Raw genomic sequence first — 13125 nt, forward strand, 5'->3', positions numbered from 1 at the left:
TTAACATCATCATTTTCAAAACAACATAATACAACAAAACATTTAAGTGAATAAAAATGTTGCAATAACATTTTAACATGTAATAACAGGCTATGTGAAATGGCTATGTGAAATTAAAAAGGAAAGAAAGACAAAAACCTGAAACAGGTCTTCTGGGTGAAAAACAGGTCTGAAACAGGTCAAGTGCTTCTGGACCAGTGTTTTTTACATCTTGCGAAAATGGTCTATACAGATCTGGAAAGAATGTGCATTTTAGAAAATGTAAATGTTCCATTTGCTCAGAGTATTAACTGAAAAAACATTCTGATTGTAATAGTCACAGATTAGTTGAATATGGTCCCGATGTCATGGGTCCCATTTTTTTCCCCATATTATTTTAGGCTTAGCCCCATAATTTAATATGTATTTTTCATATAATTTATTTTTGACATTTTCACAGAAATGTCCAAGTTATTTGAAGGTTTGGAGAGGAGAATATGTCTGAAACTGGAACAAATCCATGCTGATATTAAAACAGCACTGGGAACAATCCAGCAATCAGTGAGCCGGCCCAGCGCGTCTGCCTCCGACCTAACTGAGGTGCTTGAGGAGCCTTGTAGGACTGTGGCAGAGAGGACTTGTGCGATCAGCTAAAAGATGCTGACTTCCGCAAAAAGACTGTATGTGCAAACACATGTATCATACTTTGCAATTTTAATCCATTAACTAATTACACTATGCTTTAATAATTGTCATTGTTTGTAGATTCGATACCTTTGTCTTCAGAGTGGAGCCAGTTTGGGGGATGGCATAAGGAGAATGCTGCAAAATTGGACATAATGCCTTATGGGCCAATTACAGCTACAAAGGGAGAAAAGAGAAATGATCATTTCAGCCTCTGCTGATTAATGATGTAATTATACGTAAGTTCACAACGTTACTCAGAAAAACCTTTCCGCATCCAGGGTTGCAAAAAGTGCATTACAACATTATAGATTAATTGTTTTTGACAAAATATAGAGATTGGCATTCACAAGTTACATGAGCTATATTGTTTGAAGGTGCCTGCAGTAAGGTGTACCCACAACACAAGTCCCAGAGTGTGGAGGACATGATAGATGTCACACTTAAACATGCTCCACATCGTGGGATAACAAAAACAAATAATCAGGTGAGAAAATGTTGACCAAACATATCACAAAAATTACTCAAGAAGGCAACGCAATAAAGTCTGGATGGCCTGTCCGTCTCTGGGGTTCAAAAGGTGCTAAGCACCCACAAATTTTTGAGCAACCTCAGTTGAAATTGTAATATTAAATATTGACAAAACTAAAATTGGAATCCACACAAACTATGACGTGGGCTGTATTTCCCGAAAGCATTAAGTAGGCTAGCACTTGAAAACCGTCCTTGATCTACCCGTGCTCCAGGATCATTGTAAATCCAAGTGCGTCGTGCCAGAGTTATGAGGTCACCTGCAGGACAACCAGAAAATTGCACCTAAATTTAGACACTCCTTTATGTGAATTTAATGGTTTTCCCTAGCCTATAAGTTTTTATGGTTTGTTTGTTTGTTTGTTTGTTTGAATTAGTTAAATTAATACAATAAATACAGCTCAATACAAATTTAATGACTGAACATACATTAATAAAGAAAAGAATAAAGTAAAGAATAAAAAAGTTATTGGTTAACAAAAGATGTATGTTTGTTGTTAGATTGGATGTAAGGTACTCTGACACACATTGCCTAGAAATTGGACTGATTAGCTCTTCCTTTTTTGGCCTCTGATTCAAAGGTTTGTATTCATAATGACCAAACTTTGTGATTATTATTATTATATGTTCACATGCGGTTTTGCTAAAGCATGTGTACAATACACATTTTGACTGCACATAGAAATGTATAAGATGGATAAAAGGCTCTAATAATATAGGCTAAACCAAAGATGTAATAAAATATATAGGGCTTCATGTTTGATCAATATTTTAATAAATAAAAATGCAGGACAATGCACAAAAATGCTTGCAATACCACGGCAAATTTCAGGCCATTTACTAGTAGCCTATGTACAATATGTGGTCTAGGAGATACAATTTAAAGCCTGCTCACACCAGATGATCCACCCCATAATCACAAAAACACAATTGGGGTACAATAATGATGTTAAACAACTTCGTGAATGGGCTCTGCGCTGAGATTTTATTTTCATGTCACAACAGAAACCGGATATCGCATATTACACTGTAATGTAATATAATGTGACACATATTTATTCAGTTGACAAACACTTAAAATAAGTAGAGTAAATAAAATGTAAATGAGAATCAGCGGTAATTTCTCCCGGTCGGCTTTTTCAATGGCCCTTCCGGTATGCGTGCATGCAGTCTGAGAGAGATTCTTCATGAACAAAACTGTCGCAATGACAAAATGAGAAGTGATGCAGTATACAAGGATTGAACTCACTGCTTTTTGTTACATTTGTTTCAGGTTGCAAGCGTAAGAGTGGAATCCAATGTGGAGGAGTAACGCGCAGCTGAGAGACACGAGCACACACAAATACTCACACCCAAACAGAAAGACAGACAGATAGACACACGCACGCACGCACGCACGCACGCACACACACACACACACACACACACACTGTCAGACAATTTTGTTCCTAGGAGTACAAAATATTTAATTGTACCTTTAAAGGTCCACAATGGGTCCTTAGGGTACACTTATGTACCCAAGACAACTTACAAAGGTACAACAATACGTGAAAGGTACATTTGTGTACCTTTTGTGTTTTTAGTTTAGCTACAGTATATAGCTCCAATTACCTCCACTTATTTTTCTCTTTTTTTATTTATTTAATGTGTGCCAATAACATCTGTCATGGTTCTGCCTCACCTAGTCTTGGATTTCCTGGTCCTGAGGCAGAGCCATGACAAAGTCTTTGGTTATGTGTGGAGAGAAACATATTATTGTCCTTTTGACAATAATATGCGTTCTGTTTCGTCATTGGCCCCGCCCCTCTCGTTTCCTGTATTGTTTCCCCGGCCGTGTTAATTACCCTCACCTGCCCTGTGTCGTTATCCTTCGTTTGTCTTCCCTATTTAATGCCCTCATGTTTCATTGTCCGGTGTTCGGTCATTGTATGTGTTTGCTTTATGCTCGTGTCCAGTATCTTTGTGTGGTTACCTGTCTACCTTGTTCCTGTTGGTCGAAGCTCCTGTCAAGTCTTAGTAAGTGTTTAAGTTTAGTTTATGTCAAGTGTTGTTTAGTTCAGTTTAGTGTCAGTTAGTCTCGTCTTGGTTATTATCCTGTATGTGCAGTTATACCCCATCGTGGGTCTTTGTTTTGTAATGTTTTGTAAACCCTTTTCGTTAACCCCTTGATCCCCGCTGCCTGCAATTGGGTTCTTCTCACGATCGTGACAAACATCACAACACCATATTAAGATGTCTTAAAATTGATTTTATAGTACTACCTTTAGTAGCAAAATAACAGTTATATTATGAACATTGTGCACCGTTAGGAACGTTGTGCAGACCAAACTGCGTCTGCACTGGAAGCTCCGCCCACTTGACGTCATGGCCGGTTTGGAACCCAGGATTTATTTATTTTTAGTGGAAAAGCTAAGCCCGGTTAGGATGAGGGTTAAGATGAGTTGCACAATTAATTATATTCAAATATTTAATCAAAATATACCACTGCTTATGCAGACGTTATGGTCATTGGTGGTCCGTGTACGTCTTGTTAGTTTGATTTTCAATTTGAAACTGAACAAACAGGAACGAAAAAACGGAGCATTTTTTCGTCTTTTCGTTCGGTTAAAAAACGAGAATTCGGCTTGTTTTTTTTCGTTTTTACGCTCAAGATTAGAAAACGGATAAACGACTTTAATTCTCGTTTTCCACATGTGGGCGGGAAGAAACGCCCTCTTTCCGAGGATTGGTCAACCAAATACCGACCCTGACGTCATAATTTCTTCCTCAGTTCCAATGGACAGAATACAGGTCCTCCGCTGCTGTTGCGGATCTCTCACATTAAACAGCTGTACAAGGCAGATGTTCGACTGGGCGTTCTTCTTCGCAACCCAACGCGTCTTAAAGAAACGTTTATGTTGGAAATATTGATCTAATAATATTAACGCTGCAGTTTTTTTGCAGCTCAGAGGTAAAATTGTGTAGCACTAGCAATAAAGCTCCTCGACTCACAGCCCGGAGCGGATGTGAAGCACAGACCATTGCTCCTTCAAGTTTAAATATAGGCTAACTATACATTTAGGTGGATCAGATTCTGGGTTATAGCCTATATGAATAGTCTGATTGAACACACGCACAACACATTGGACGGAGGTCTCCTGTCTTTGCATAATTTAGCCTGAGGGTGGCCCTCAGATGTTGATTTATTAGCAGGCTCTACAATAATACCGTACAGAGGACACATATCCATTGTTTATCTTTGGTACGGTGTTGCCTCCAGGCAACATAATTGGTTTCAGTTTTTTAAAAAAGTAAGATACCCGTTTAATTGGTGAATGCTTTTCAGGAAAGAAGAACTCAAATTAGGGCCGCAACTAACGATTATTTTGATAATCGATTAGTTGGGCGATTGTTTTTTCGATTAATCTTTTAATCAGATAAAATGTGATTACATATTTTGCTTATGATAAGTAAATCAGATATGGGAAAAGTATACACAACTGAACTCATTAGCCTTCTCCCAAAATGTTGTGAATGTCTCCATAATTAATACACCTGGTGAGTTGATTCAGGTGTGTCATATTAGAAGCAACTGACAATAGTCTCTCCCAAACGTGGGAGCGAGGGGAGGGTCGGCTAAGGAAATCATTTTTTTGTGCCATGAAAAGTGAGATATTTGTCATTCAAATGTAGTGAAGTACAGTAAAAAATAAACAGAAAAAGTAATACTTAAGTACAAATACTCAAAAAGTGTACTTACAGTAAGTACAGTTCTCAAGTAAATGTACTTCGTTACCCACCTCTGAACTAAATAAACCACCAAATCAGGGTATTTAGCCTATTATGTACTTTGCAAAGTGCAAACGCCACAAATTGGGTTTTACTAATATAATCTTTAATTTTGTCATTTAAAACACCTCTCCCCTTTAAACTTTAAAACTGCGCAGCTTGAAGAGATGCATGCAAAACACGTCTGACTTTAAAACTGCGCACCTCGCGCTGCACGGAGAGACGCATGCACCGAGAGACACGTCTGACTTTAAAACAGTACAACTTGTGCCGCACGGAGAGACGCATCCTTCCATACGGAGAGACACGTGTGACTTTAAAACTGCGCACCTCGCGTTGCACGGAGAGACACGTGTGACTTTAAAACTGCGCACCTCGCGCTGCACGGAGAGACACGTGTGACTTTTAAACTGCGCATCTCGCGCTGCACGAAGAGACGCATCCACGGAGAACCACATCTGACTTTAAAACTGCGCATCTCGCGCTGCACGAAGAGACGCATCCACGGAGAGACACGTCTGACTTTAAAACTGCGCAGCTCATGCTGCAAGGAGAGACACATCTAAAAGGGGCATTTTAAATGGGAAGAAGATGCGCTTGATTTATAACTGCGCAGCTCGCAAGTGACGTCACAGACCAACTAATCGATAATGAAATTCATTGACAACGAATTTCATTATCGATTATTATCGATTTTATCGATTAGTTGTTGCAGCCCTAACTCAAATACTAACCAATGAATGTGGTTACATGACCCACAGGGGTAGTTTGGTTTCCTTTTCAACACATGTACACATGCCAGACGGCCCTGTTTATTTCTCCAATGAAAAGTGCATTTTTCACTGGTTTCCATGCAAATAATTGGATACAAAAAATCTGAGCCACCTTTATTGGAAAGTAAAAAAGTTTTTTCAAAGATTTCATATTTTATATAATCATATGGAAAATAGCAAATTATAAAAAACGTAATGTTGCCTTGAGGCAACATTGTACCATAATGGAATCCGATAAGGCCATACCAAACACACATATAATTACATTTATCTAACATTGCACTTAACATCAAAAGACGTTAAACACATTACAATTTGTAACGGTTTGGAGAAACGTACGAAGGATACACTAAGAATCCTGTTAAGAGAGGAAATTTGTTTTTTTATATATTTTTTTAATACCAATGAAAATACAGTATGACAAAATGTTTCATGTCAGGAGTGAGAAATAGATTTTAATATATATAACTTTTTATATAAAGAAAAACGGAAAGATAATCGTTTTTTTAGTGATTCTCTTCTTAAATACTTTTTTTGGTTAAAATATGTTCCGATTAATATGTGGCACAATTTTTACCCCAATTAAATAATTAAAAAATCATATAAAATTAAACTTAATAGTTAAAATTTGTTAGAAACCATTTAGAAAGTATGTGCGTTTTATTTATACGTTATGGGCCGTTTTTGTGAATTACATACTTTTATTTAAGAAAGGTTTTGAATGATTATTTAACATTTTAAAGCCGTTACAGGCGCGCAATGAAATCATCGCGACGCGGGTTTTGTGTCAAAATGAAAGACTGTAGAGGTCGGAAAGCGGCGGTGTGTCTATGACTGATATTATATATTTAACGCAAGTATATACACGAAAGCATTAGCAGCAGGTCCGTTTGTAACCAGGGCTGAGTAAAGAAAAACATGTAACTGTATTTCATTACCGTTACTTTTGAATGGTTAGTAATCAAATTATATCGGAAAGATTATGTCAAGTATTTTTATTTTTAAAATGAATATCAAATGTTAGCAAATGTTTTGCCCACAAATTAGAAAGAAATCTTGATTTTTATTTGCATAATTACATTTTGTATTTTGTAAACATTTCTGATGTGTTTAATCTGTGAATTTTACATTGTAATATAGTTTAATTATTTATATAAATGTTTGCGAGAATTAAATTAGTCTATTGTTGATTGCTGAATTTAAAATGCGATTGCATGGAGGGGCGTGCCAGCTACGCTAAGTCACGAAATTACCCAAAATTGGTATCATCTGTTAGCTGGGGTACGCTCCGTAAAAAGCATTTAAAATAATACTAATAGAAAATTGCTATAATAACCTGCAAATAGTTTGTGTTTTTTAGTAAGCATATTCATACAGTCAGTTACAATGAACTGTTCTGAGAAAAAATTCATTAAGCACATATTTAAACACAATTTATATAATGTGTCCTCTCTACGGTATGACTGTAGAGCCTGCTAATAAATCAACATCAGAGCGCCACCTTCAGGCTAAATTACGTAAAGACACGAGACCTCCATCCAATGTGCTGTGCGTGTAACAGGTACTGAATGTAACTTGTTTATTTCATGTATTAGAATTACACAAAAAGTGTATTTGTATACCTGATATTCTGTCTGTGTGCGCCTTCCCCTTTAAATATTCTGTGAACGGTGTTTTGCGTAACTTCCTGTCTGTTCACCTGCTCTTCCCTTTTCACACTGGCTGTGCATGGGAGAGGTAGGTTCCTGTTGAGCTCTGACTAATTTGTTGTATTTGTTTAAAAGTCATTATTTTATGCTTGGTTTTGGTTATATTGGGGATATTGTCTTGTGTATATTTTATCAGGGTTTTGGTATACTTTCATTTAGTTTAACATTGTCGGTTGTTTAACCGGTGCATGTGGAGCACGTGGGCTAAATGTTACACATCTTTTCTGTTTACAGAAGGACAAAAGGGCAGGACATATTGTAAGACTGTTTTATTATTTTCCATCAGGTATGTTACAATTGTCATTTGTTATTTGTTTTATGCTATTTTCTGTTCACCTGCTCTTCCCTTTTCACACTGGCTGTGCATGGGAGAGAGGGACAAAAGGGCAGGACATATTGTAAGACTGTTTTATTATTTTCCATCAGAGTGATTAAATGAAGAGTCGAAACGTTATCTGATGTCCGAGTGGTTACTACCCCATAAAAGAAAAAAAAAACACAACGCAGAACTACACCGGTTACATGCGCTCAGTCAGTCTATTCATATATAGCCGAGAAACTGATACACCCAAATGTATATTTAAACTTGAAAGAACAATGGTCTGTGATTCACATCCGCTCCGGGCTGTGGGCTCCGGAGCTTTGCCACACAATTTTACCTCTGGGCAGCAAAAAAAAAACTGCCGTGTTAATATTAGATTAATATTTCCAACATAAACGTTTGTCTAAAACGCGTTGGGTTGCGCAGAAGAACGCCCAGTCGAACATCCGCCTTGAACAGCGGTTTAATGTTAGAGATCTGCACGGCAGCGGAGGACCTGTATTCTGTCCACCGAACTGAGGAGGAGCTGATGACGTCAGGGATGGTGGTCCGTGTACGTTTTATTCATTTGATATCCCATTCGAAACCAAATAACGAGAAATTGAAAAATGACTAGTTTTTCGTTTTTTCGTTTAGTTCACAAACGGAAATTTCGTTTTTGGCCCGATATTTTATTTTTCGTTTGCCGTTAAAAAAACGGATTCGTACATGTGGGCGGCGCTGTAACGCCTCTTTCACCTGATTGGTCAAATCGCTCACCATTCTGTACGGCCTTAATTCTGCCCGGCAGAATTATGTGTTGCAATGTACGCTATGCAGTGTGCTGTATACAGTGTAAATTCCACATCTAACACCCCTTTCACAGACGTTGATCCCAGAAAATTGCTGCAAAATTGCTAGAGAGTGCTTTCAGTGGGATTGATTTAGTAAGGTACATATTATTATTAGTAGTACGTCAGACGGAATGTCCTCTGTACAGAGCCATCTTCAACACTGTGTACATGCTTCAGCAGTTCAGAGTAAGACTCGGACAGAAGTCGCTGACTCACTGGCTTGATGAACGGGTCACGACTGAGTGCATCCGCTACAACATTCAATCTGCCAGGGACGTACTTGATCTGAAAGTTGTATGGGGCAAGTTTTGAAACCCAGCGCTGTTCACACGCGTCTAATTTAGGTTTTGTCATGATGTGTGTGAGTGGATTATTATCAGTCCATACAGTAAACTCAAGGCCTTTAAGCCAATGGCAAAACTTGTCACATACGGACCATTTCAGGGCCAAGAACTCCAGTCTGTGTGCAGGGTAATTGGCTTGGCTGTGGCTCAAAGACTTGCTGGCGAATGCTATAGGACGTGCTTTATCCTCGCCAATGGGAACTTGAGAAAGCACTGCGCCAAGGCCGTCTAACGATGCGTCAGTGCAGAGAATAAAAGGACATTCAAAATCAGGGTGGGCTAACACCACACTCTCGACAAGAGCTCTTTTCAACTCCTCAAAGGCGACATCACAGGCAGGGGTCCAGTCTTGGGGAGACAACTCCCGGAAAGTGCCAGTTCTATTACGACTACTTGTGCCTTTTGCCAAACGTTTTTGACCAGCCGTCAAATTGAACAGCGGCTTTGCAATTCGAGAGCAGCCAGGGATGAAGGTCTGGTAGTAAAGAACCATGCCCAAGAATGATCTTATTTTCTTTGGTAAAGGTGTGAGGCCATCCTCTTTCATTAAATCCTTCTTCTGAAAGGCAGAAATGACAGCGACCTTGTTTTCATCCACGGAAACTCCAGAATCGCTGATCACATGGCCCAAAAATTTGATGGAGCGCCTGAGAAAGTGACACTTTTTTGGAGCCAACTTCAGATTACTAGCTCTCAACCGCGCGAACACCACTTCCAAGCGTGTCAATGCTGCTTGTTCAGAACGGGCGAAAATCAGCAAATCGTCAAGATAGCAAAGGAGGCTGGAAAAGTTCAGATCCCCAAATACGCTGAGCATCATGCGCATAAAGGATGCAGGACTATTGCACAGGCCCTGCAGGAGATGGTTATATTCATACAAGCCCATGGGCGTTGTGAATGCAGTGTAATGCCGATCGGACACATGGAGTGGGACGTTGTAAAATCCTGACGTTATGTCCACAGAGCTGAATAGAAGATTGCCACCAAGAGCAGCCAGGCAATCCGCCTGATGGGGCAAGGGATGAGCATCCTTGACAGTCTTCGCATTAAGCCAACGAAAATCTGTACATACTCTTAGTGATCCATCCTTCTTCCAAACCATTACCAAAGGAGATGCATACTCGCTGGCTGACTTGCTAATAATGTCTTTTTCTTCCATGTCAGAAAGAACCTCTCTCAACTTTTGGTAGTGGGCAGGAGGGATTCGGCGATAGGGCAGACGGAATGGACGCTCATCGCACAAATGAATTCTGTGTACAAAGTCTTTTGCTTCTCCACAATCAAGTCGGTCTTTGGAGAAAACATCATGATAGGACACAATAAGGCTTGCCAACTCCTCCTTCCATGACTTGGAGACTTCACACGCTTCAATATCAATGTCCCCCAAACCATACTCGTGCAGTAACCGCACAGAGTCAACAGAAGGAATGGGCTTTGGGAAAGCTGCGACAGGAACATCATGAGGTCTGCACATGCCTTGCGTGACAGTAACATCCTCCACTGCCAAACAAGGGGACACATCAGCCAGCTTAGCGTTACGATGAAGAGTTATTGGAGACTGTGTGGGATTCAGAATCTTCATCGGCAGCCATCGATCCCCCCCACAAAGGAGTCACTACACGTCCAACAAGAACATGACCGGATGCCGAACGAGAAGTAGTGGGTTCAACGATGACTGTGCTTCCTGGAGAAATTTTAGTGTCAGCAGGTAGTTTTCCCCAGACCAGGTGCTCACATCTGGGAAGCAAAGTAACTGCTTGACAAAGTTTCACTGTCCCAAGTTTAGCAGGCTGGTGAGGACCAGACCAACGAGAAATACAGCTCAAAAGTTCAAGAAACTCTTCGCATTCAGGGTTGCTGTTTTGGCACGAAATAACTNGAGTCAACAGAAGGAATGGGCTTTGGGAAAGCTGCGACAGGAACATCATGAGGTCTGCACATGCCTTGCGTGACAGTAACATCCTCCACTGCCAAACAAGGGGACACATCAGCCAGCTTAGCGTTACGATGAAGAGTTATTGGAGACTGTGTGGGATTCAGAATCTTCATCGGCAGCCATCGATCCCCCCACAAAGGAGTCACTACACGTCCAACAAGAACATGACCGGATGCCGAACGAGAAGTAGTGGGTTCAACGATGACTGTGCTTCCTGGAGAAATTTTAGTGTCAGCAGGTAGTTTTCCCCAGACCAGGTGCTCACATCTGGGAAGCAAAGTAACTGCTTGACAAAGTTTCACTGTCCCAAGTTTAGCAGGCTGGTGAGGACCAGACCAACGAGAAATACAGCTCAAAAGTTCAAGAAACACTTCGCATTCAGGGTTGCTGTTTTGGCACGAAATAACTTCCCAGTACTTCTTTTCGGCTTTCATCTTCTGGAGCACGCATTTGATAACATTACTGCCAATAATGAATTAGTCTTTCTGTCCAGGCACTACTAAGGTAGGAACGATGAACTTGAACCCATAGACTTCGATTTCCAGGTCATATGTGCACTTAGGCTGAATAGTAAGACCACCACAGCCCACCAGGACTACGTTACCAGGAATCATTGAGGGATGCGAAAGAACTCCGTCGGCATGCAACTTTGACTCACCTTCTGTACTCAGGGTGCAAGCCATACTGCCAGAATCAAGCAAACCATTCAGTACGGACTGGCCACTGACAGTTACAGGAGCGTAAAACAGTCCACTAGCTCCATCAATTTTCTGAGATCCCACATACAGCACTGTTTTGTCGGTTGGCAACAATTTACAACTATTTACAAATATCTCGAGCGGGTCTGACTCGTCTTTTGGGGTAAGTACGCCACTGCCCATGCTATCCCCCTCCACACATGGACTACTTAGTTTAACTGAGTGGCAGGAGAATGTGGCTCAAAGCTTCTTGTTTTGGGACAATCATTATTAAAGTGTCCGGTTTTGAAGCAGTTACGGCAAAGCCTCTGGCGCATACAATGTGTATGTGTAGTGTGCTCTGTAGATCGACATACCTTACATACAGGGCTCGAACTAGGCTTGGAATCTGAGGTTCTGACATGACATCCAGGATTGGACGAGGACAATGAGGCAGTGCAGAGAGATAAAACTTTATCCATCATGCTGACTAATGGCTGCAAACTGTCGTTAGGCATAAACGGGGCAGCTTTGGGGTTGAGCTGACTATTTGAACATGGTAGCTGATCTGATGAGCGTCCAGACTGTTTGGGAGAACTAGATAGTGGATCGTCACAGAGAGTCACAGCGTTCTGATGGCAGGTGGACGCAGGTGAGTAACGTTGGGTTCTATTAGAAGTTCTTTTCAGGTTCCTGCGGTGACAATCCAGTCGCTCTTGAACCTCGGTGGCACTCCACTGTTCAGCAGGCTTAAACTGAAAAGACAAAGCAAGGCCAGGATCTGGACAGTGAGAGACAAACATCACAACAGCTTCAGCTGCAGGATCCTCAACACACTTTTTGCGCCTACGCAAACACTCATCAGCCACATCGATCGCCTTATTCAGCCATATCCAGTAGTCCATGGGACTCTCGTCTGCTTTAGGGAGAGTGTTGTAAAAGTCAGCCATGGGCATGTTCGAGTAGGTCAACTCACTGAAATTGCGCTTCAGTATGTCAAACACTGTGGTGGGGAGCACTGCAGCAGTCAACCCTGGGAAGCTGCGCAAGGACACTTTGACTACATCCCTTGCTTTTCCGGCCAATCTGCTCAAAATAAGATCAGAAGCAGTTTCATCAGTGCACTTCTTACTGTTCAAATAACTGTACATCATGTCTTCCCATTCGTGCACCGAAAATGAATCACTTTGATCACCTCTAAAGAATGGTGGAGGTGTAACATCATGTTGGACAATGACTTTCAATTCAGAAGCATCTACACGATCACTCGAATGCTGCACATCTGACTTGGACTGCACTCGTCTGGGTTGTTGTGTTAAATTGAGACTGGCCGAAATGCTCTCGCCAATTTTCTGTGCCAAATCAGAAATAATACTTCCTAGAGACTCAGGAGTAATAACAAGGTCAGCATTCGAGCGGGCAAATGGTGTAGAACAAGCAGCTGGACCCACTGAGGTACCAATAGCCGAATCAGATTCATGTACACGGTCAGTGTCTAAATTAAAGAGAACCCTCCCCCTCCCAAAACATTGAGGTGAAGTTTCAAACATTTTGTCAGGACGACTAAAA

Source organism: Triplophysa rosa, linkage group LG9 (assembly GCF_024868665.1).
Source record: "Triplophysa rosa linkage group LG9, Trosa_1v2, whole genome shotgun sequence".
NCBI lineage: Eukaryota > Metazoa > Chordata > Actinopteri > Cypriniformes > Nemacheilidae > Triplophysa > Triplophysa rosa.